At 39.6% G+C, this 26,596-nt stretch overlaps 1 long non-coding RNA gene across 3 annotated transcripts in view; it reads left to right on the top strand.

Moving 5' to 3' along the window:
* The window catches only part of LOC137223171 (uncharacterized), a 133,444-nt gene that overhangs the window by 66,722 nt on the left and 40,126 nt on the right, over positions 1-26,596 (top strand). For all 3 annotated transcript variants that reach the window (XR_010942744.1, XR_010942746.1, XR_010942745.1), the window contains exons 3-4: positions 12,754-12,821; positions 13,922-14,034. This is a non-coding gene — a long non-coding RNA (uncharacterized lncRNA). The remainder of the gene's footprint in view (positions 1-12,753; positions 12,822-13,921; positions 14,035-26,596) is intronic.

Here is a 26,596-nt window from a genome sequence, read left to right as displayed (position 1 = left end):
TCTTTCTGTTTTTGTGCCAGTACCATACTGTCTTGATTACTGTAGCTTTGTAGTATAGTCTGAAGTCAGGGAGCCTGATTCCTCCAGCTCCGTTTTTCGTTCTCAAGATTGCTTTGGCTATTCGGGGTCTTTTGTGTTTCCATACAAATTGTGAAATTTTTTGTTCTAGTTCTGTGAAAAATACCAGTGGTAGTTTGATAGGGATTGCATTGAATCTGTAGATTGCTTTGGGTAGTAGAGTCATTTTCACAATGTTGATTCTTCCAATCCAAGAACATGGTATATCTCTATTTGTATCATCTTTAATTTCTTTCATCAGTGTCTTATAGTTTTCAGCATATGGGTCTTTTGTCTCCTTCGGTAGGTTTATTCCTAGGTATTATATTATTTTTGTTGCAGTGGTAAATGGGAGTGTTTCCTTAATTTCTATTTCAGATTTTTCATCATTAGTGTATAGGAATGCCAGAGATTTCCGTGCATTAATTTTGTATCCTGCTACTTTACCAAATTCATTGATTAGCTCTAGTAGTTTTCTGGTAGCATCTTTAGGAGTCTTTATGTATAGTATCATGTCATCTGCAAACAGTGACAGCTTTACTTCTTCTTTTCCGATTTGGATTCCTTTTATTTCCTTTTCTTCTCTGATGGCTGTGGCTAAAACTTCCAAAACTATGTTGAATAAGAGTGGTGACAGTGAGCAACCTTGTCTTGTTCCTGATCTTAGTGGAAATGCTTTCAGTTTTTCACCACTGGGGACGACGTTGGCTGTGGGTTTGTCATATATGGCCTTTATTATGTTGAGGAAAGTTCCCACTATGCTTACTTTCTGCAGGGTTTTTTTAATCATAAATGGGTGTTGAATTTTGTCAAAAGCTTTCTCTGCATCTATTGAGATGATCATATGGTTTTTCTCCTTCAATTTGTTAATATGGTTTATCACATTGATTGTTTTGCATATATTGAAGAATTCTTGCATTCCTGGAATAAACCCCAGTTGATCATGGTGTATGATCCTTTTAATGTGCTGTTGGATTCTGTTTGCTAGTATTTTGTTGAGGATTTTTGCATCTATGTTCATCAGTGATATTGGCCTGTAGATTTCTTTCTTTGTGACATCCTTGTCTGGTTTGGTATCAGGGTGATGGTGGCCTCATAGAATGAGTTTGGGAGTGTTCCTCCCTCTGCTATATTTTGGAAGAGTTTGAGAAGCCTCCTGTGAAGCCATCTGGTCCTGGGCTTTTGTTTGTTGGAAGATTTTTAATCACAGTTTCAATTTCAGTGCTTGTGATTGGTCTGTTCATATTTTCTGTTCCTTCCTGATTCAGTCTTGGCAGGTTGTGCATTTCTAAGAATTTGTCCATTTCTTCCACGTTGTCCATTTTATTGGCATAGAGTTGCTTGTAGTAATCTCTCATGATCTTTTGTATTTCTGCAGTGTCAGTTGTTACTTCTCCTTTTTCATTTCTAATTCTATTGATTAGAGTCTTCTCCCTTTTTTTCTTGATGAGTCTGGCTAATGGTTTATCAATTTTGTTTATCTTCTCAAAGAACCAGCTTTTAGTTTTATTGATCTTTGCTATCACTTCCCTCATTTCTTTTTCATTTATTTCTGATCTGATTTTTATGATTTCTTTCCTTCTGCTAGCTTTGGGGTTTTTGTGTTTTTCTATCTCTATTTGCTTTAGGTGCAAGGTTAGGTTGTTTATTCGAGATGTTTCCTGTTTCTTAAGGTAGGATTGTATTGCTATAAACTTCCCTCTTAGAACTGCTTTTGCTGCATCCCATAGGTTTTGGGTCGTCGGGTCTCCATTGTCATTTGTTTCTACGTATTTTTTTATTTCCTTTTTGATTTCGTCAGTGATCAGTTCGTTATTAAGTAGTGTATTGTTTAGCCTCCATGTGTTTGTATTTTTTTACAGATCTTTTCCTGTAATTGATACCTAGTCTAATAGCATTGTGGTCAGAAAAGATACTTGAAACAATTTCAATTTTCTTAAATTTACCAAGGCTTGTGACCCAAGATATGATCTATCCTGGAGAATGTTCCATGAGCACTTGAGAAAAATGTGTATTCTGTTGTTTTTGGATGGAATGTCCTATAAATATTAATTAAGTCCATCTTGTTTAATGTATCATTTAAAGCTTGTGTTTCCTTATTTATTTTCATTTTGGATGATCTGTCCATTGGTGAAAGTGGGGTGTTAAAGTCCCCTACTATGAATGTGTTACTGTCAATTTCCCCTTTTGCAGCTGTTAGTATTTGACTTATGTATTGAGGTGCTCCTATTTTGGGTGCATAAATATTTACAATTGTTATATCTTCTTCTTGGATCGATCCCTTGCCCATTATGTAGTGTCCTTCTTTGTCTCTTCTAATAGTCTTTATTTTAAAGTCTATTTTGTCTGATGTGAGAATTGCTACTCCAGCTTTCTTTTGGTTTCCATTTGCATGAAATATCTTTTGCCATCCCCTTACTTTCAGTCTGTATGTGTCTCTAGGTCTGAAGTGGGTCTCTTGTAGACAGCAAATATATGGGTCTTGTTTTTGTATCCATTCAGCCTATCTGTGTCTTTTGGAGGGAGCATTTAGTCCATTTACTTTTAAGGTAATTATCGATATGTATGTTCCTATTCCCATTTTCTTAATTGTTTGGGGTTCATTATTGTAGGTCTTTTCTTTCTCTTGTGTTTCTTGCCTAGAGAAGTTCCTTTAGCAGTTGTTGTAAAGCTGGTTTGGTGGTGCTGAACTCTCTCAGCTTTTGCTTGTCTGTAAAGGTTTTAATTTCTTCATAAAATCTGAATGAGATCCTTGCTGGGTAGAGTAATCTTGGTTGTAGCTTTTTCTCCTTCATCACTTTAAATATGTCCTGCCAGTCCCTTCTGGCAGCAGAGTTTCTGCTGATAGATCAGCTGTTAACCTTATGGGGATTCCCTTGTGTGTTATTTGTTGTTTTTCCCTTGCTGCTTTTAATATGTTTTCTTTGTATTTAATTTTTGACAGTTTGATTAATATGTGTCTTGGCATATTTCTCCTTGGATTTATCCTGTATGGGACTCTCTGTGCTTCCTGGACTTGATTAACTATTTCCTTTCCCATATTAGGGAAGTTTTCAACTATAATCTCTTCAAATATTTTCTCAGTCCCTTTCTTTTTCTCTTCTTCTTCTGGAACCCCTATAATTCAAATGTTGGTGAGTTTAATGTTGTCCCAGAAGTCTCTGAGACTGTCCTCAGTTCTTTTCATCTTTTTTCCTTATTCTGATCTGCAGTAGTTATTTCCACTAGTTTATCTTCCAGGTCACTTATCCGTTCTTCTGCCTCAGTTATTCTGCTATTGATCCCATCTAGAGTATTTTTAATTTCATTTATTGTGTTGTTCATTGTTTCATCTTTAGTTCTTCTAGGTCCTTGTTAAATGTTTCTTGCATTTTGTCCATTCTATTTCCAAGATTTTGGATCATCTTTACTCTCATTATTCTGAATTCTTTTTCAGGTAGACTGCCTATTTCCTCTTCATTTGTTAGGTGTGGTGGGTTTTTATCTTGCTCCTTCATCTGCTGTGTGTTTTTTTATCTTCTCATTTTGCTTATCTTACTGTGTTTGGATTCTCCTTTTTGCAGGCTGCAGGTTCGTAATTCCCGTTGTTTTTGGTGTCTGTCCCCAGTGGCTAAGGTTGGTTCAGTGGGTTGTGTAGGCTTCCTGGTGGAGGAGACTAGTGCCTGTGTTCTGGTGGATGAGTCTGGATCTTGTCTTTCTGGTGGGCAGGTCCACATCTGGTGGTGTGTTTTGGGGTGTCTGTGGACTTATTATGATTTTAGGCAGCCTCTCTGCTAATGGGTGGGGTTGTGTTCCTGTCTTGCTAGTTGTTTGGCATAGGGTGTCCAGCACTGTAGCTTGCTGGTCTTTGAGTGAAGGTGGGTGCTGGTGTTGAGATGGAGATCTCTGGGAACTTTTCGCTGTTTAATATTATGTGGAGCTGGGAGGTCTCTTGTGGACCAGTGTCCTGAAATTGGCTCTCCCACCTTAGAGGCACAGTACTGACTCCTGACTGCAGCACCAAGAGCTTTTCATCCACATGGCTCAGAATAAAAGGGAGAAAAAGTAGCAAGAAAGAATTAGTAGAAGTAGAAAGAAAGAAAGGAGGGAGGGAGAGAGGAAGGAAGGAAGAAGGGAAGGAAGAAAAAAAGAAAGAAAGAAGATAAAGTAAAATAAAGTAAGATAAAATATAATAAAGTTATTAAAATAAAAAAATAATTATTAAGAAAAAAGAAAAAAATTAAAAACAAAAAAAACGGATGGCTAGAACCCTAGGCCAAGTGGTGGAAGCAAAGCTATACAGACAAAATCTCACACAGAAGCAAACATATACACACTCACAAAAAGAGGAAAAGGGGAAAAAATCATAAATCTTGCTCTCAAAGTCCACCTCCTTAATTTGGGATGATTCGTTGTCTAAATGAGGGAAGGAAGGAAGGAAAGAAAGAAGATAAAGTAAAATAAATTAAAGCTATTAAAATAAAAAATAATTATTAAGAAAAAAAATTGAAAAAAAAAAGGACGGATAGAACCCTAGGACAAATGGTGGAAGCAAAGCTATACAGACAAAATCTCACACAGAAGCATATACATACACACTCACAAAAAGAGGAAAAGGGGAAAAAAATCATAAATCTTGCTCTCAGAGTCCACTTCCTCAATTTGGGATGACTCGTTGTCTCTTCATGTATTCCACAGACGCAGGGTACATCAAGTTGATTGTGGAGCTTTAATCCGCTGCTTCTGAGGCTGCTGGGAGAGATTTCCCTTTCTCTTCTTTGTTCTCACAGCTCCCGGGGCTCCGCTTTGGATTTGGCCCCGCCTCTGCATGTAGGTCTCCGGAGGGCGTCTGTTCTTCGCTCAGACAGCACGGGGTTAAAGGAGCCGCTGATTCGGAGGCTCTGGCTCACTCAGGCCGGGGGGGGGGGGGGGGGGGGGGGCACGGAGTGCGGGGCAAGCCGGCGGCAGAGGCCGGCGCGATGTTGCACCAGCGTGAGGCGCGCCGTGCGTTCTCCCGGGGTAGTTGTCCCTGGATCCCGGGACCCTGGCAGTGGCGGGCTGCACAGGCTCCCCGGAAGGGGGGTGTGGATAGTGCCCTGTGCTCGCACATAGGCTTCTTGGTGGCGACAGCAGCAGCCTTAGCGTCTCATGCCCGTCTCATGCCCGCTTTTAGCCGCGGCTCGCGCCCGTCTCTGGAGCTCCTTTAAGCAGCGCTCTTAATCCCCTCTCCTCGCGCACCAGGAAAGAAAGAGAGGGAAGAAAAAGTCTCTTGCCTCTTCGGCAGCTCCAGACTTTTCGCCGGACTCCCTCCCGGCCACCGGTGGTGCACTAACCCCTTCAGGCTATGTTCACGCCGCCAACCCCAGTCCTCTTCCTGCGCTCCGACCGAAGCCTGAGCCTCAGCTCCCAGCCCCGCCCGCCCCGGCGGGTGAGCAGACAAGCCTCTCGGGCTGGTGACTGCCGGTCGGCCCTGATCCTCTGTGCGGGAATCTCCGCGCTTTACCCTCCGGTGCGTTGCTGTGCACTCCTCCGCGGCTTCGAAGCTCCCCCCTCCGCCACCCACAGTCTCCGCCCGCGAAGAGACTTTCTAGTGTGTGGGAACCTTTCCTCCTTCACGGCTCCCTCCCATTGGTGCAGGTCCCGTCCCTATCCTTTTGTCTCTGTTTATTCTTTATTCTTTTGCCCTACCCAGGTACGTGGGGGGTTTCTTGCCTTTTGGGAGGTCTGAGGTCTTCTGCCACCGTTCAGTAGGTGTTCTGTAGGAGTTGTTCCACGTGTAGATGTATTTCCGGTGTATCTGTGGGGAGGAAGGTGATCTCCGCGTCTTACTCTTCCGCCATCTTGCCGGAAGCTCCCCTCTTCTGAATAACTAGGCTTTAAAATGCTTAGGCCCTGGATTCTACCTCACCCAGTTTCTGACTAAAACTGAAGTGGCTTTAGCCCCTACCTGGCTTCTGAATAACTAGGCATGAAAATGCTTAGTACCTGGATTCTACCTCAGCAAGTTTCTGCCTAAAACTGAATGGATTTAGGCCCTAACTGGCTTCTGAATAACTAGGCTTTAAATGCTTGGGCCCTGCATTGTACCTCTGCCACTTTCTGACTAAAACTGAAGTGGATTTAGCCCCTACCTGGCTTCTGAATAACTAGGCTTTAAAATGCTTAGGCCCTGGATTCTACCTCAGCCAGTTTCTGATTAAAACTCAAGTGCCAATTTATGTTTTAAATGTCTAGCTGAAGCTCCCAAACTAGAGAAAAATACCTAAAAGAAATTGAGGCTTTCAGGTAAAAAAATATATCATTGTTGTTATTATTTTTAATGGTAATAATAATAATCCATGACGAACAGATGTCAAAATCTATGTGGAAAAAACTAAGCATGTGTTTCTGTCCGAGGAGTGAATTTGAAAACAGATGATCAAGAAAGTAAGGCTGCTTGTTATCTCTGTCTAGTTATTACCGTACAGCACTGGGTCATCTTTGGCAAGTACAGTGTCCCTCAGTATCTGTGGGGGATTGGTTCCAGGGGTCCCTGTGGATACCAGAATCCTCAGATGTTCAGGTCCCTTACATATAAAATGGAGTCATACAATTAATACAGTCAGCTCTCTGATCTGTGGATTCAGTCAATCAGTGAAACCCACCGATACCAAGGGCCGACAGTAGGGGTATTTGTGTGCACTTACTTCAAAGGAAAGGTCAAGTCTGAGAATAACAATTGAGATATTATTAGTTCCTATGAGACTAAGATTGTCTTGTAATCTATAATATAATAAATCGAATTTTTCTGAACTTCAAAATTAAAATGAATTACTTACTGATAGTAAGTAATCCTAATTATTTACTAATCCCATTTGCTGAGGACTTCTTGTGTGTCAGGTAATGTGATAAATCCTCTCTTTACATTATTTAATCTAATCATTTCAGTAACTCAGTGCCATAGGGAGAACTATTATTCTATTTTATAGATGAGGAAACTGAGGCTTGTAAGAGTTAGGTAACTTGTCCAGGTAAAGTAAGGGAATGTTGACAAGCTACATGCAATAGTACCTGTTAGGGTTGTTTTCCATTCTAAAAACAAACATTTATTGAGCACTTTCTATATGCCAGGGGGTTTCATATATGTTATTATATTTAGTCTTTAAAACAATTCTCTGGAGTAAGGCATGGATATTCCCACTTTAGAGATCAGGAAACTTAGGTTCAGCAAGGTCAGGTGTCTTGCTGAAGACATTATAGGTAGAAAGTGATGAAGCTAGGATTTGAGTCCAAATCTTCTGACTTGGAATCAGAATAGAGTCTCAAAATTGTTAAAGTGGTAACACACCTGGAAATCATAGTTGTTGTAGACTTCAATTAGGAATATCATGCTCTTATTTGGGACATGGGGGCAGAATGGTATATTTAATTCCAACACAAGAACAAAGAACAATTTTAGTAGCAAAAAATAAATCTACATGTATGATTACAAAACAAATCAACCTGTGGCAACGACCTAAATATGCCACTCAGCTGTCCCTTCAAGAGAGAGCCTGCTGCAGGAAAACAGTGAGCTGTCAGCTCTTGCACCTTTGGGGTCTGCTCTGGCCTTCACCCTGAGGCCACGTTCTCCCCAGCTAATGACTGGGCATAATGGAGGTACTAGAGCTGGGTCATTTTTGTTCAATGTGAAACTTCTCAATGGGCAGTCGTCTCTCTGAGGCGCCCACAAGTCTGGCTGAGACCTTCACAGAGGTCACTGCAGTCTGAGGCTCTTGTACCATGTCCTCCTTCCCTTCCTCTCTAGAAACACGGTCTGAGTTGCTCTTGGGCTACTCCTGCCCCCACTCTCCTTTGTCCTTCATAAACATTTCCCCCAGTAAATCTGTTATGTTTCTGTTTCCTGGAAGTCCCATTTCCTGGAGGTCCCAAACTGATGCAGAACCTAAAACATTATTGTCTGTGAAAAAATAACAATGAGCTATTGAACTAGGTATTGTTTATTAATATTTATTTGCTATTTTATCATTTGTTTTGTTAGCTGCTAATATTTGCTAGCAGATAGGTGATAATACCAACATTTTAAGAAAAAGTTAGAAAGAGATACACAGTTTAAAAATGGAGTTAATCTATTCATGAATCTGATTCTTTTGAGAGAGACTGCCATTATTTTCTGTAAGTATCTTATACCTTTTTCAAACTTGAGGGATCATAAGAGAATCACAGGTACAACTATATGGGTATTTTAATTTTGCAAGTTCAGAAATTTGATTTTCTTCCCACACATGGATGAACTGACCAAGGGAGATTGATTTGTGTCAACTACATTCACACTAAACTAATTTATAAACCCAAATTCCAGCTAATTGATTTATATTTAGACACATACCAGGCCCAATCAAGTAACAGGGGGATCATTTGCACAGGTTGTTATAAAATGGTTTGTTATTATTATCATTATAATTGCTACTTTATTATTATTACAGCTACTATTAATATCAACAAGGATCAGTTGACTAGAATTAGAACTCATGTAGTCTGAACTGTGTTGATGACATACTGACAAATCATTCTCCAACTTTCCATTTCCAACTTAAATTTTTACTTTTTCTTCTTTATAAAAGCAATACATATCATTGTAGAAAATTGAGAAAATACAGACAAGCCAACAGCAAAACAAAATAAGACAATAACAACAAAAATTATACGTAATCCCGCTACCCAGAGATTATTCCTACTAACATTTTGGTGTATATTTTTCCATTATTACTTACAAAGCGTACATCAAAATGTTTTAAGTACTGTATGAGCTCACTGTATGAGCTCTTTAATATTTTGCCTTTTCACTTAGCAGTATAACTTGAACATTTTACCATTGCATTAAATATTCTTCTGCTACACTGTTTCCTAACTTTTTTGGGGGGTTATAACACATTGATTCAGAGTTAGGGTCTCTTGCCCTAGAAAAGTGAACATGCATGCAAAAGTTGCATACAAATCTTAGAAGTTTCACTGCCTGAATAGAGACTGTACATTTCCTGTCCCTGCCTATCCCATTATAGACAGCTACACAGTATTCTATCCAGTTTAAGTTAGTACTATCATTTGTTTAATCACATTCCTATAGATAGTTTTCCCTATCATGAACAGGGTGATTGAGATCTTTTATATTTGTTATTATGATATTCTTTCACATCAAAATTCCCAGTACTGCAACTTCATAGTTACAATTTAGCTCAAAGGTTTAAGTATAAATGACCAGAGCTTATACATCTGGAAGAGTGAGGGCAGCTTTTGGAAGATTTTACCTTTGGGAGCGTTACACTAAATCCAGTGATGCTGATATTTGAATCAGTTTTTTAAATGCCACCTGTGCTGTGGTTTCTAGTGACACATGCTTTTAAAAATTCTCAAAGGTGGTAAATTTTCAACTTTGAAAGTGAATTTGATTTTTAAAAATGGTCCCAACTTCTTTGGAACAAAGTTATTTTAACTAAATAATTAAATAAACTGAATAATAACATTTGGGCTATTTTAAAAAATTACTATAAGCAAAAAGATTAATTTTCTTTTTTTGCTTGGGTTGGGCTCTGCCTTGTACAGACAGAGACTTAGCAAAAGAGAACAAAGAAAGCATCAATGAAATAGTGTATAATTTCCCAAGTCCACTACTTGGAATTAGAAATTCACTTATACAAATACAGATAGGTTCATTTAAAAGAAAATATGTGTCATAACTGTGTTGGTTAATTTTATTTGTGAGCTTAGCTAGGTTACAGTACCAGTTGTTTGGTCCAGTACCAGTGTAGATGTTGCTGTGAAGGTATTCTTTAGATGAGATTAACATTAAGTTTTAACTGATTAACATTTAAATGAGATTATTCTTATTAAGTGAGATTAACATTTTATATCAGTAGATGTTGAATAAGCAGATTATCCTCTGTGATGGGGTGGGCCTCATCTAATCAGTCAAAGGTCTTAAAGCCAAAGATGGAGGTCCCCTAAAGAGGAAGGAATTCTGCCTCAAGACTGTAACATAGAAACCCTGCCCGAGTTTCTGGCCTTTGGACTCAAGACTACAACATCAACTCTTGCCAGAATTTCCTGCCTGCAGCCTGCCCTATAGATTCTGGACCTGACGGCCTCACAATTATGAGCCAGTTGTGAGCCATCTCCTTAAAATAAATCTCCCTCTATGTATCCTATTGGTTTTGTTTCTCTGGTGAACCCTGAATAATTCAATTATCAGTTGTTCCCAGATCCCTTTTGTCATGTGGTATTTTTACTATTATCAATTGTGAGGAGAGATGCTTGCTGACTTTGTCTTAGATTTAGGACTCCACATTCCCTTTGGGTTGCTGGCCCTCTGTTGACTCCAATTGATACATAGCAGATTTTAAAAACATTGAGAACAGTATTTGTTTAAAGAAATCAACTTTGTAAAATTGCATTGGGATCATTCACTTATTACCATTATTTTTAATTGTGATAAAATACATGTAGCATGAAATTTACCATCTTAACATTTTAAGTATACAGTTCAGAAGTGTTCAGTATATTCACATTATTGTGAAACAGATCTCCAGAACTCCTTTATTCTTGCTGATCTGAAACTCTATACCCATTAAACAACTTGCCATTTCTCTCTACTCCGCAGCTCCTGAAGACCACCATTCTGCTTTCTGTCTCTATGACTCTAGATACCTCACATAAGTAGAATCATATGGTATTTGTTTTTTGTGACTAGTGTATTTCACTTGGCATAATGTCCTCAAGGTTCATCCATGTTATAGCATCTGTCAGAATTTTCTTCCTTTTTAAGGCTAAATACTATTCTATTGTATGTATATACCACATTTTATTTATCCATTCATCCATTGATGGACATTTGGGTTGCTTCTACCTTTTGGCTATTGTGCATAATGCTGCTGTGGTTGTGGGTGTATAAATATTTGAGACCCTGCTCTCAATTCTTTTGAATATATACCCAGAAGTAGAATTGCTGGATCATATGGTAGTTCTATTTTTCATTTTTTAGAAAAACTACCATATTATTTTCTGTAAGGGATGAACCACTTTACATTCCCATCACTGGTGCACAAAGATTCCAATTTCTCCACATCCTTTTCAACACTTGTTATTTTCTCTTTATTTGATAGCCATCCTAATGGGTATAAAGTGGTATCTCATTGTGGTTTTGATTTCTATTTCTCTAATGGTTAGTGAGGCTGAGCATCTTTTCGTATGCTTATTGGCCATTTGTACATCTCCTTTGGAGAAATGTCTATTCAAATTCTTTAACCATTTTTTAATTGGGTTGTTTGTTTTTTGTTGTTGAGTTGTAGGATTTATTTGTTTATTCTAGATAATAACCTCTTACCAGATCTATGATTTGCAGGTATTTTCTTCTGTTCCATGGTTTGACTTTTCACTCTGTTGATTGTGTCTTTTGGCACAGATGTTTGGACTTTTGATATAGTCCTGTTTATTTATTTTCTTCTTTTGTTGTCTGTGCTTTTGGTGTCATAGGGACCATTAACTTTTTTCTAAAATCACACCATATTTATATAAATCACACCCTATGAATAGTCTATATATCACTCCAGTCATACACATATTTTTTGCCTTCAGTAACACTCAACATTGTCCCCATCAACACACTCATAGGAATCCTAAGAAAAATTTCACAGGACAGCAATTTGGGCTGTTTTTCTATGACCATGGCCAAGACTTGGTCATCATGATTTACTGTGGCTCTGAAGTGAGTGAAGAGGACATTTGGAAGCAATTTTCTGGTGCAACAACTAGCACCAAGTAGATATCTAGGCCATATTTATTGAGTGATTGAATGATAGTCTCATTCTTTGACATCTGAAAATATTTTCAGAATTTATTTCATGTTTTTTTTAGTTCTACCACAGTCATTCCCTCAGATGGAACAGCTACAATTTGTGCAACTGGAAATTCAGTCCAACAGGTTGTCATTGCCTCAGAATGCTTAAAAATTGTTGTTTTGAAAGACTTATGTCATCTCTCTAAGGCAAGTTGAAGTGATAGCAAAACGTTGAGACTCAGAGAGTTTTAAAGCTGATTTCGATTTAAGGCTAACTGAATGGAAAACAAGACAGCCCGTTGTGAAAGATGAAAATTCAAAATCTTATACCCTATCACTGCTCAGTGAATGAATGGCCTTTTACTATATAAACAAAGATTGTCAGAGAAAATCATGTCAAGTGAACCAGATTTAACATGCAACTACTAGATTAAGAGCTCCTTGAAGGCAAGGGCCACATCTGTCAATCCTTGCCAACACACACACGCAGCCATGCATAGACACACGTATGTGTACACATCTCAAAGACAAATAAAACTTTGTGTCAGTTCTCTAACTTAGAGTCCCAAAGAATTTATCTGTACCTATATAATTAAATTATATACACATACTAAATATGTCTAAATATAGTTTAATGTGAATGTCCATGTTTACAAATATTTTATTGGGTTAGGAGAATTCTGGCAAATCAATAGCCACGATTCAAAGAAGTATGAGAATACATTTTGATTTTGGTTGTAAGCTGACCTTTTGGGGAAAGCAGTAAGTATATTTTCTAATTATTCCTTGGCCAAAATGAAAAACTAACTGGGTTTCTTAAAAATAATTATTGTTTGCGTCTTTCTCTTTGGAGACTCTGATTTGTTTCCTTTTGTTTTTTGATATCACCACACTGGTTTCCCCAGAGGACGTTGACGTTGACAGAGAAAGACCAAAGGAACTTTTGTGACTTCATCCAAATGTCATAACAAAAGTAAGTCTTAGCATGCTTCTGAGGGATTGACTTTCAAGCAGGAACTAGGTTGTTTTGGAAACTTAGCTAATGACATTGTTATTATTTCTCATGAGTGATTAGGTTGATAGATCAGTCCCACTTGCCTTTAGTGTAATCCCTCCAGACCTGAATGGTGACCCATCAGTACAGAAGCTGTGTGGCCCTGAAGCTTGGCCAAAGCGCTCTTCTCTGTAAGAAGGATGTGGCATTTGCCTCTGAAATCTTTACATTTGGCTGTGAACCGCCCCCCCAATAATGTTTTCTTAATAAGTACACCTAAAGATTTTGAGGCATCTTTCATCCTTGGAATATTAATAGATTTTGAAAAATTTAAAGGATAAATTTGCAAAGCACAAATGACATTTGTAGAAATTCAGGCAAGACACAAATATTACAGGTATTAGAATTCATTTGATTTGCAGTTTTTAATTGTGCCTGGCAGACAGTAGGAGTGCAATAAATATTTACTGAATGTTGAATAAATGAAGTGAATTTGGAAATAAGCAGAGAGCCCTTGTTGCATTGTAAATCATTGCAGAAGTATGTTTTTACAGATATCATTGGGATGCAATCGTATCTTCTTGACCTTCTTATGCCTTTATTGATGTGTTTTGACTGATGCTAAGAAGATGCTAGTTTAAAAGGAGACGCCTATAATTTAAAAACATGATTTTTACCATCTCCTAACACTTCACAAAGGTCAAGAGGGTAGATAAACAACTTCCTACAGCTGCTGCTACATCTGGCACACGCCTGCAGCAGAAAGTGTGCGCTGAAAAGATAAACACGTCAGGTTGTATCTACTTGCACGCCTATGCTTTTTGTGTCTGAACTTGACCCTTAGCCATTAAGTTTAAAACCAGGCTTGACATTAATGAATAAAAACTCAAAAGAAGTTATGCTGAATTGAAATTACAAGCATTCCCAAGAGGACATATTTCTCTGATGGTTTTGAGGTTAACTTTGATTTTGTAATCCTGGCTCAGCATTTTATCTTTGTTGCTTCCTTCTGGGAATCATCTCATCTTGATTTCTGCGCAGTTTCAGGTCCCTTATGATTTCCTAATTGTTCTGTCTAGGTGGATTTACTTATATATGGCTATGTGTCAAGTGTTACTTCATTTTGTGACCTCTTGAGGATGCGTCCAGCTCTGAGATTCTGCGACACTTGAGGTATATCTGAAATTTGCAGGTGAGTTTTCAAAGAAGTCATCACACAGGATTCTGTTCTAGCTTTCAAGTGAATAATCTGTTGGTTGATTATCTTGCATACTTCTTATAAATACTGCTGATGACTCAGAGCCTTAAGAAACCTATTCAGCCTGGATCCTTTCACTGAAGACTTTAGGGATTAGGTATGACTTTATAATGTTCACTCATTGTTATTTGTGATGAAGCTGGGAATGCTCTCAATGAACATTTATTGGATCAAACAGAGACCTCTCAATTCCAAGTTGATTTTCCTATCCAGGAAACCACAGCAGCTGTCAAACATAGTATTGCTGATTCTCTTATTTGCTAACTAAGCATCCAGATGCTATTATTCACATCGTTTGGATCCGTTCACATATTCCTATCTCAAATATTTTCCATAGAACCAAGTTATGTCTTTATATAATATGCTTAAGTTTGTGAGAATTATAATTTCAATCTCCTGTCCTTGTTTATTGCCACAAATAATCATCGATATAAGTGTATCGGTTTTCCTAGTATTATGTTCAACACATCTGAAACTTCTAGAAACACATTTGAATATTCTGTTTCTTTTTGTGGTGGCAGACACAGCCTCTGTGGTGGTCATTTCTGCATTGATCCTTGACCAACAAATGCAGGTATCCAGGCATGATGTTTACACTCTGTTTTCGCCAAATTGCTGGGTGAGCACTTTACAAGATCACAGAGTGTTCTCTATCTCCTCATTAGCATTTAGAGAACCTTGGCAACAGGGATGGAGCCATAGGAGGGAAGCCGGCTGCTATTTAAATGGAGGAAAGTCACTCTATGGCTGATAAGCAGGAGGAGTGATAAATTGCAATCGGCCTTTCAGCCTTAGGAATTCACAGTGCGGGTCCATCGTGAACCCGGTCGCATCTGATGAACTTTTACTTTTCACAACATCATCTGAGGGCAGCGATAGGGGCGAAGTAATGTCCTTGCATGGTCTGCACTGGATACCTGTCAGTTGGTTTACAGATAATCTACAGACCACAGAGTATTTTGCTGATGTACTTAAGACCAGAAACACAGCAGCAGGAAATGCTAAGTTCAGAAGGCTTCTAGGAATAAGTGTCGCCAGTCTGCAGTATTATATTTCCGCTTTAAGAAAGATCAAAATATTGTTGATAAACACTAGGTTTTAGACCTGTACAAAGCCCTGTAAATGCATGCTTGTTTTTCTTTAAACTTAGGAATACTGTACCTGTTGACATAGTAAATACTAATAAAACTCCAGGGATGAACTGGGAAGCCCCTTCATCTGGAAGGGGGGGGGCATAGATTGAGAAAAAAGGTTTGTTGACCCAGTTCGGTTTCTAGTTATGCTCCACTGGTGCACATATGTGATTTCCACATTGTCTACGTGAGAACCTTCAGGGTTGTGATGGGGGTGTAGAGCATCCCTGGTACCAGTGCCTGGTAATCACCGTTATTAAATACATATTTGTGAACAAATGAAAGGCTAGAAATATGATTTACTAAGTCACATGCCTGGCTGTTCTCACTGATGCCTGTTTTGGGTTAAGTTGCTGTGATTGAGCAACAGGTATCCAGCATGACCATGAAGTTATAACATGGATGGATTACGGAATTATGCCTATGAAGTCATATCATGGGTGGCTTTTGGAATTAGGCTCTACTTACGCACATTCCTGATGGCTACGGTGTGTTTAATGCTGGGCAGAGGACAATGAAGAATGAGAAGAATGATGCATGATCTCTGTCTTCAAAGAGTTTTTAACCTAGATGGGGAGACAAGACTAAAAGACTTTCAGCAATAGCATATTCATGGGAGTCTAAACGATATAGTGCTAAATTGTTTATCCTAGGGTGTGAGAGCTTGGGGGCTATTACTCTCATCATCTGGTTTTATTCTACTTCAGACAGTTCATGGCATTAAGTAGAATTATGGAACATTAGGGTGAAATGAGACCTGTCAGGAGTTTTGATACCTTTTCGTCCAGCTCATTTTTTTTAGATGAGAACACCAAGAGGTTAAGTGTCTTGTCCAAGAGCACATGATTACACAGTCAGTGGCAATCTTCACTTATTTCTCTAGGATTTTGGTTCCAAAGTATGCTAGGGCCCCAGGCTCATGCCAAGAGTTTGCTTTGTTTCTAAATGAAGCCTTTGTTTTGTGATAATAAAGCCCCCATTGCGTGGGTTCTAAGATAGATGCAACTTACCCTGAATTCTACTCCTTAGCAAATATATTAAAGTTAGTTTCCACTGTGTCTGTATTTTCTTTCTTTCTTTTTTTCTTAAAGAAAAACAGCCCCTTAGGATTATGCCCATAATCTGCACAGTGTAAGAAATGTTGGAAGTCATGCATGTCATCTGATATTTAACAGTAAACATTTCTTTAGCCCAGTGGCCCAGGCCCCTGCTCTTTCCATCCACCACCTCACTTAATCGTCATAATCACCCTGTGAGGCAGACAGGGAGGCTTAGAGAGTTTAAGGAACTCATCTAAGTTCTCAGAGATAGCATGTGCTGGGGTTACAGTGTGAACCCAAGAAGTCAGGCTCCAGAGCCTGTGGCCTGAACTGCAGCTCCACAGTACTCGTGCATTTTAAATGCCAGACCCCTAAAAGTTGGCATGGTGGGAACCCACCACACCTCGGAGCCACTGGAGCATTCCAGCATCCATCCAGAATCTTGGCTGCACCCTCCGGCTAAACTCTCTGTGCTTCTCCTTTTCAAATGTTCACATCTCTTCAAGAAGGAGATATCAGTGCTAGGACTATCTCAGGGCACCGTTTAGCCCGTTGGGAATTTAAACATAAGAGTCATAACCCAACAGCTCTTATATTTTCAGTGACTATCCCTTCTCTTCCCTTCCCTTCCCTCCCCTCCCCTCCCCTCCCATCTCCTCTCCTCTCCTTCCTTTCCCTTTCTTTCCTGCTTGCTTTTTTTCATCAGATTTAGTGAAAAATCTGGAAGGATTGAATTGATTGGCGAATGTTACAACAGCTATAGAATTTACAGTACCTTATAGAACTGGTGATTCGGTGAAAAGTTATTTATTTAAGCGTTTCTCCTTTTCCTTAGCCCACTTTTTAATTTTTTTTTTAAGGTAAAATAAGAATGGAGAAACAGGAAGCAACCTCGTGGTTTCAGTGTAGCTCACCCACTGATCCTTCCAGGGGAGCCTCCTGTCCTGCAGAGCATTGGAATCTAGGACATCTAATCCACCCAGAGGGGGCTTCAGATTTGATTAGGCCCTTGGAATTCAGCTTAGAAAACGAGCTGTTAAAAAGTGGAGGCAAAATAGAGAGTGGTCCCCTGACTCTTTGGGCGGGTTGGTGGCCTCTCTGAGCAGGAAGTGTTCTGATGTGCTGACAATGAGGAAACAGGCCGTGTTTTTGTTTATTTTCTCATAAAGTGCTGATGAACAAATGAGGGAGTTGCATTAAGGGGCTCCGAAGGCAAGCTGTGAAGAGAGATTGGGGTTTATCAGCCTTTTAACTTGGTTTCCTTTGGAAAGAATGCTTATGACATGGCCGGGCTCTGCAAGCCCGCCGGTCCGCCCCCTCCTCCTGGCGCCCCTCCTCCCCTCACACCCCTTGATAACTCTGAATGCCTCAAACTGATGTCAGCCCATTTTGGCAGATGGGGAGAAGGTAGGCCTCATGGATTCCTTAATAAAAGAAGCAAGTGCATGAGAGATAAAGCCAATTTCCACACACTAAATAACCTTGTTTTGTTGTTTTATTGTGCTTGGCCTAATAGTTCTAAATTTAATTTCTGGACTCCTTTAAAGAGATACCTAGGAAATTGGTGGGGGGGGGGCGGAGTTGGAGAGGGATTCTGTTGGGAGGAACATTCATATTTTTGGGGATCTAAGATCTTACCTGCCATAAGAGTGGAAGAATGTCAGAAAAATAAGGGAAGCATTGCCTATAGCTATGAATAAATCTGTCACTTGGAAGATAAAAATTCTTAAGCAGCATACCTTAAAAAAAAAAAAAAGGATGAACTTTGAATCCTTGGTGGAGCAAGGCATGAAATAAAGAAATAAGTGATCAAATAAATTTAAAATAATTAAATAACCCAGAAGCCTGCTTTGCTGCTAAACTCTGTGTCCTTACAAGTTTCATAAAGAATGATTCTAGAGCAGTCATTATCACTGCTCCTTAATTGCGGTTACATCAGCTTCAAAGGTCATTCTGTCTTCCTCTGAGGGAGAAAATAAGTCTGTTTCCCTGAGCTAGAGTTGACATCGTAGGGGTAAGGTAATGTCTGGTAAAAGAACTCACTAAAAATCAAGTTTGACCAGTGTGCTTCTGAGTCAAGGGATTTAAAATGTTTCACAGATGATAGCAGTTTTCACCAATGTGACCTCGAGTAATCCAATAAAAAATAGCAGTAAGTGGTTCCGAAATGGATTTGACCCATTCCTGAAAGTTTTTCAGGTGTTTTTGTTTTTTTTTCAAATTTCTTGCAATGCATGCATATACAATGAAAATAATAATGGAGATTTGGAAGTAATTGGATTATATATTGGAAGAAGATGAAATATTTGATGTGAAACTCAATCTGCTCAGAAATTAAGACTAGCATACACTTTGCTCTTTCTTGCTGTATGTTTTAATATATGTGAGGATCCAGTATCTGACAGCTGAAGCATTTACTATCAGGTACAAAAGAGTAATGTCAACAATACTGATGGAGAGAGCTTTTTATTTCTTTCTTGAGTGGGCATGCTGATGGAATGTTACCATGGGGGAGTGAGTATATGGGAATTTTGGGAAAATGTTCTAGTTACTAACCTTTAATGAGCCTCAGTTTCCCCGCATGAGGGTGGAGGTGATGACTGTGGGGTCTGGAGCCAGACTGCTGGCGTCAAGTCCCAGCTCTGTGAGTGACCAGTGGTCAGCTCTTGAACCAGGTTACTCTCTTCTTTCTGCCTTAGTTTCCTCATCTGTAAAATGGGGGCATCATAACCTACCTTATAGGGTTGAGGGGCTTAAATGAGTTAACACTTGTAATACACTTGGAGCAATGACCAGAACAGAGTAGACACCTCATAATTACTTGCTACTGCTACTAATAAACATCACAAATATATGGATTCTTCTTTAGAATTTGCCTGGATTCAGTTTTTCTGGCTGAAAAACTAAAATACATAGGGTGATGAAACATTGTTTAAAACTAAAAGGTTCAGCACTTCCTGGATGTAAGGTACAACTGAAGAAAAAGCTGAGTTTATTATTAAATGTCATTGTGTTACTTTGAAGAGCTCCCATAATATCAGTGGTCTAGACATCCTAGGACTTTAATGTGACCTACCAAAAAAAATAATAACACATATGGCTTATAAAAATACCATACAGGAAGGCCTCAGATCAAAGATACTATTTAAATGTGAAGAATTATTATTTTTATTTTTTCTATTACTCAGAATTTCCTACCAAAAAAGAAAAAAAATAGGATTTTAGTGAAAAATGCACCAGCTTTTGTTTTGATATGAGCTAACTACAGAAATAAAGGAGTAGGATCAGTGTTATGAAAACTAAAATTACAATACCGTATTGTAAATATTATGAATTCGTTTGGAAAACTTCAACCTCAGCATCTTTCATCTTTTTTCCATGTTATGTCGCTTAAAAAAATTGCCTAAGATTCATGAGGCTGCATATCAGAAGATTTTGATTTTATGATTTTGATTTTTTTTTTTAAATCTTGATCTTGGTTAACAGCAGAATGTGTTATTAGAGATCATCTAGTTCACTTTCCCTGTTTCACAGGTAGGGAAACTGAGGCCCAGAGAGAAACAGTGCTTCACTCCACCGGGTGAGGGTGGAGCCCAGACCGGAGCCCAGACCAGAGCCCAGGCGGTGCCTAGCTCTGGCTCTCCCGTCTGTACTTCCTTCTGCCTTTTGGAAAGATGAGGGTTTGCGACAGCATCCCTGCCCACCGCCCTGCTTCTTCTCCAACATTCCTTCTATTTCTTGCTTTAATGTCGAGTCAGTCTGGAATCCTCAGAAGTTTCTCTGGGTCTCAGCCTCCTCATATGTAAAACCAGATGATTATCACCTGGTTTGCAGGGCTGTGGTGAGGTCTACGTGAGGTGACCTTTGGGAAATGCCTGGCAAATGATGAGCTTTCAATAAATATTGTTGTTGAAAATATTGTGGTCCTGAGAACCCATGTTTTTGAAAAATATTTATATCTTAAGACAGGCAAGAAATTGTTTAAAAATATGTTTCGGGGGAGTCTGGGCTCACCGTGAACATAGCGAGGCTGTCTCTCATTCAGAACTGGTGAACATTGAGTGCTTTTAGTTTGTAGATGGGTCCTGCTGAGTAGTAGCTGAACAAAGGACAGAAGAGGACTGGACTCTAAAAGCACATCTGACTATAACCACTCATTCCTTCCTTCAAGGATAGGAAGTGTTTCTGAAGATGGAAGAGTGATAACAATATAATAATGATATAGCAGCTACGCTTTAGTGGGGACTTACTATGGGATGGGCACTTGCCAAACTCTACACAGAGGTGTCCCCTCTAAATCTCACAGCCACCTTATGGGGTAAGTTCCCATTTTACGTATGAAAAGCTGGGGCTTAGAGTTTAGTAACTTGAACAAGGTGAAGGATACAGTTAAGGCCCAATCCAGACTTTCTGATTCCAAAGCCCCAACTTTTAACCCCTGTCCAATTTAAGTCACTCTTCCAAAATTGTTGGTGGTCAAATTCATCAAATAAGTACTCAATTTTCTACTTTGCTAATGTAGATTCAGTTGATTTCCCAATACCTTGTAGTTTCCCTCTCTTCCAGTGCTGGGGCAAAGGTGCCCACGACTGGCATATTAGTTTCCTAGGGCTGCTGTAACAAATTACCACAAACTGGGTGGCTTAAAACTACAGACATTTGTTCTCTCACAGTTCTGGAGGCTAGAAGTCTGAAAGCAAGGTGTTAGGGGGCCTTGCTCCTTCTGAAGTCTGTAGGAATGAATCCTTCCTTGCCTCTGCTAGTTTCTGGTGCTTACCCAGCAATCCTTGGTGTTCCTCGGTTTATAACTGCATCACTACAATCTCTGCCTCTGGTTTCACATGACCTGCCTCCATGTGTGTATGTGTGTGTGAATCTCCCTCTCTTTTCTTTTATAAAGACACCAGTCATTGAATTTAGGCCCCGCCCTGATCCAGTGTGACTTCATCTTAAATAATTTCCTCTGCAAAGACCCTATGTCTAAATAAGATCACATTCTGAGGTTTTGATTGGACATGAATTTTGTGGGGACTACGATTCAACCCTCCACAGCTGTTATACCTGGAAAGAATATTACCTGCATAAGAATCCACTCCCAGAAAGGGTACATTTTTGTCTTTTCTAGGGCACTGTGGTGCGATACAGGCAAAACATAAGGTATTTTTCACTTTAAATTCCTATTATTGCTATAATCAGGTATTTTCTGTTGCAGATTGCAATGGCGCATAGTCTGGAATTCATTTCATAAGTCTTTTGAAATTTTAATGGACTGCAAACAAAATATAATTTTTCAGAGGAATTAACGCCGCAGCTCCTTCTGAAGCAGACTCAGAGAGGTTGTGGCCATGAACTCTTCAAGGAGGCACCCTGAGAAATGTTCCAAGGCTCACGTCTCCTTCCTTCAGAGCCCCAGGCCTTGGAAAGTGGGACCATTTGTCTCAGGAAGCCATTTATCTGTCTTCTTTGCTGGTGGGAGTGAAAAGTGACAAAACAATGTTATCAGAGGCAGTGTTCACAGTTGTGATAGGCGTCAAGGAGACTCAACTGATCCTACATTTATTTACCAGAACTGCCAATAAGATTTGTGCCCATACAAACGTGTACAATTATGCATCATATTTATGTTGCAAATCTGGTTGAATTGGGAGGAAAAATTGGCATGTTTTTAAGCTGACTTTTTGAGCCCACTTTCATGTTTAAAGCAAATTATTTATTTGTCAATTGTGACTCCAACCTCGCTGGTCTTTTTTCCATCCCTGGAAGATGCCAAGCTCATTCCTGCCTCAAAGCCTTTATATCTGTTGCTCCCTCTTCTACAAAACTCTCTTCTTCCAAATCTTCCCAAGCCTTCCTCCTTATTGTCACTCATATTTCCCCTCAAGAGGTCTTCCCTAATCACCCCAGAATCTGTCTATGCCACCCTGTTTTATTTTCATTAGAGCATAATCCTAACCCGACTTGTAATTATTATTTTGTCTTAATTGTTCATACATTTGTCTTTCCCACCCTCTATCCAGATTCTAAACTCCCTGAGATCAGAGACCTTATTTGATTCTCTGCTGTATTCTCAGCACATAGGGTAGTGCCTGGCACATAGGAGGTGCTCAATTAGTATTTGTCAGTGAGTTCCCCTGATGAAGATGTATTCAGTCCTCATCTTAGACTAAAGGGACACCAGGAACTCCATCCAAGAGAGCTCAGTGTCCAGTCTCTCTTCCCAGGCAAGCAAGAGGCCAGGTCACTGGACACAGGCTGCTCCAGCCCAGCTGGAATCACCATGGCCACATTCAGGGAAGGGTAGGAAGGGCTTGCCAAGGGCTGCAGAGCATATCATTGGAGGTCCAAGATGGAGCAAGGCAAGCCGGGCAACTCAGTTATCAACCCAAAGAGAATAGGCAAAGAGGGAAAATCCAGGTTCAAGGAAACAGGAAGGAACAAGGGAAACCAGACCAAAACAATAGGGTTCAAAGTAAAGAATGGGAGGTGGAAGCTGGAGGAAGTTCCTGAACTGTGGAATCGTAGGTACAGCTGCTTATAGGATCTTTGCCCAAGTGCACAGGTGGAAAGGAAGCTATTAAGGGCAGTGACTTAGATTCACTCGCTCAGCATCAAATCAGACTTTCTATCGGACCAGTTCTGATCTTGTGCCCAATCCTAGTTGCTGGATCTTGATCTTTCCCCCAAAACCCAGTGCCTTCCATGTAACCAGGTCCTAGATTTGAATATTAGTCTTGTTCCCAGTTATGGAGAGACGAGTTTAGCAGAGGGCAGAACTAGGTATAGAGTGACAGATCTTCTACTATGAGTGTATTTGGCAAGCCTGGTTTCTTAGTATTAAGTGCGAGATTTGAAATGTTAAAATACTTATGAAAAATAATTAATAAAGGAAGAACTTACTTAAAGTGAGCTTTGGGAATAAACGGGGGACATGTGTTGCCACTTAGCTAGTTATCCCTATGGCTAGGCACTGTTTAATCTTCAGCCAGAACAAAAATGAGGTGTTTACGAGCTGATCTATTAAAGTTTTAAGTGTGCTTCATTCACAGTGAAATCTTAAAAGTCTGAGGCGTTATCGTTGGCTGGAGTTACGTGGGGTAGAGTCCTCAAGGTGCAGCAGAAACACTGGGAGTAAAGAGATGAGTTAGGCCTTGCTGTTAAGTAGCAACAAGACTTTGGGTCCCCCTCACATCATCTGTCAAACGAGCAGATTGCTAACATGCTTGATTCTCTGTTTATCTGTAATATGTATGAGATCAGAATTCTTACAGCAAAATATACATATGTTTTCAAAATATATCTACAATTAGGTTGATGTCAGTCTAAAAGTAAATTTTCCTGGTGACATTCACATCATCTGCTTGCATCAGATACAGTGTCAAAATGCAGCTTGGTGTTTCGGATGAAGTTTCATCCTTTGAAGCCAGGACTCCGATCTGTTCATCTTGCCTCTGGGCTTCTACCGCAAGGCCATAGTGGACATCTCAGTTGTTTTACCATCTCAGCATCCATATTTTGTTCTGGTAACAGCCCTGTGGTTTTCTTTCGGGACAATGTCTCTTCTACTCTCAGTCCATTTCCAGCGGAGGTTATATGAACCTAGGATTGGCCGATCAGGGCATTATGCTCCTCGGGCCATGGTGAGTGGTTCAAGGGCTGCCACATGATATTGTTAGAACCAACTGGACTCAATCCTTTTTTTTTTTTTTTTTAAACTGTTGGAAAGCTAGTATCTGTATTTCTGTTGTGGTTGCTGGGGACACTGGATATAAGTCTGGAGTGGTAGGCAGCCATCGTAACACTATCAGGAAAGCCTTACTGATAATGAAGTGATCACAAAGAACAGTAGTCTGAAATTTCATGAGATATCAAGTTCTGAAGATTCCAAATGATTTAGCAATGTGTGAAGTCAGTTACCCATGGACTTCAGTTTTGTGAACTCCTGAATTTTCCTTTTTGCTAAAGCCAATTTGAACTGGATGTTGTTTTTTTGCAACAAATGGAGTCTTGATGTAAAGGCACTTAACCTTCCCCACTTTAACTGACTAAGCAATAAAAATGAAATCTTCGGGCTTCCCTGGTGGCGCAGTGGTTGAGAATCCGCCTGCCGATGCAGGGTACACGGGTTCGTACCCCGGTCTGGGAAGATCCCACATGCCGCGGAGCGGCTAGGCCCGTGAGCCATGGCCGCTGAGCCTGCGCGTCCAGAGCCTGTGCTCCGCAACGGGAGAGGCCACAACAGTGAGAGGCCCGCGTACAGCAAAAAAAAAAAAAAAAAAAAATGAAATGTTCTAAGTGGTAAGTCCCACAAGAGCAGGGATATTGCCTGATTTCCGGTCACCTAGGTCAGTGCCTGGCCCATAGGAGGTGCTCAACAAATATTTGTTACGATAATTATAGTGATGAGGCCTATTAACCAGTTCTATTTTTAAATATCCCTTTTTCTTATTATGGTAGTAAATGTTTGTTATAGAAACTTTATTTAAAAGGATAGAAAGAAATAACTATCACTCATTACTTTACCCCTCAGAGATATGCATGGGTAACTTTAGCCATGGTATATCGTATAGTTTTTCAATCATATATCATATATTTTTCAAAATGATATTATATTTCATATATTGCTTTGCTCACAAATTTTCCAATTAATGTATAACAGACTAATTTCCAAGCCACTACATAATGTTTTGCAGCATACTTTTAAATGGCTACATAGTATTTCATTGTATGGATGAACTAAAAGTTATTTAAGAAATCCCCAATTATGGACTTTTGCGTTACTTCCAATTTTCACTAATATAAACAAAAATATTTACAAATCACAATTACTATTTCCTTAGCGTCATTTCCTAGAGATAGAATATTTTTTGCTGTGTGTAAAATACGAGATTTTGTTTTCTGAACATTTAGCAGTTTATTTCACATTCTACATGTAACCTTGTGTTACAGTCTGTAACGTCTGAGGAGGCATGCGTGCACAGTCCATTGCCAGGAAAAAATACAGTCTTACTAGTAGCTGACTGCAAACATTCTCAGAGTCCAGATTATGATGCAAACTTTTTTTTCTTTTTTTTACTATTCTCATTGTGCTCTTTTAGCCTACCTGAGTCAGCTTTAGCCCTCTTTTCCCCTGGACATTCTCCTTTCCTCCCTTCTTCTTTTACTTATTCCTCCACCCACCCCCTGTGGTCAGAGCTGGGAAACCACTATTCCTGGGTCTCTTCTGGAAGGCAGTGAGGAATCAGAGTTGGTGGCAATGAGGTTTATATTTTTAAAAACTATTATAGGTCACTGGTACTTCTCCTTTTATGAATTCTAGGACAGTTCTTTATTTAACCATCTGTTTCTTAATACATTTATTATGTTTTATGTTCGAAGATGCTCCTGTAGGCCTGTGGCTTCCAGAATGCCTGTTTTCCCAATAGAGAGTGGATATTTGGCTGTCCCATGAATAGCCATGTTAGCCTTTCAGAAAACCAATCACTGTGGACTTTGTCTTTTAGTTCCGTGAACTGCAAAAACATTTTGGGTCCCACTGAGATGCTCATACTGACAGTTCTGCTTGATTTAATCACTTTAAAGGTCTCTTTGCTTATTCCAGACCATCAGTGTCAGTTGCATCATCAGATGTTTCTATTTCTCTAGTTCAAACCGTCATCCCCTTTCACCAGATTATTGCAATAGTCTCCCAAATGGTCTTTCTGCCTCCTTCTCCTCCCTGGTCCAGTCTGTCCCTGCCTTCTCACCTGGAAAATAAGCAAATAATCAACCAATCAAAAACTCATAGCTTTCATGGCTCTACTGCCCATGAACCTTCAATGACTCCATATTGCTTCCTGAGTACAGCCCAAGCTTCTTGTGCTTAAGGCTTATTGTGCTAAAGGCCTTTCATGATTTGGTCCCAGCTCACCTTTCCATTCTCATTCTGCATTACTCTCATAAATCACAAACCTTACCCATCAACCAATCTGAACTGTCTCTATGCCTTTATTCACATTCTCTTCTCCTTGAATGCCCTTCCTCACCTCTGCTTGTCAAAATCATTGAAGATACAGTCCATGTGCCCCCTTACCCCTGCCACGAAGTCATCTTCACTCCCCCAGCTAGGAAAGTCTCTCCCTCTGTGCATCAAACACAAATTACATATAAATCTTAGAGAACTTACCTCCCCCTGTTGCCTCCTGTGGTTATTTTTGTAGATGACTTGTCTTCCTTAATGAGAGGGAAAACACTCATCTAAATATATAACTATAGCTCCCAAAGGTTTTGGGGAAATATCAGTCAAAATATTTAAGAAGCCTATTTTTTTTTTCCCCTTACAGGGTG

This window comes from Pseudorca crassidens, chromosome 4 (genome assembly GCF_039906515.1).
Source record: "Pseudorca crassidens isolate mPseCra1 chromosome 4, mPseCra1.hap1, whole genome shotgun sequence".
NCBI lineage: Eukaryota > Metazoa > Chordata > Mammalia > Artiodactyla > Delphinidae > Pseudorca > Pseudorca crassidens.
This window is presented reverse-complemented; position numbering and strand designations above follow the sequence as displayed.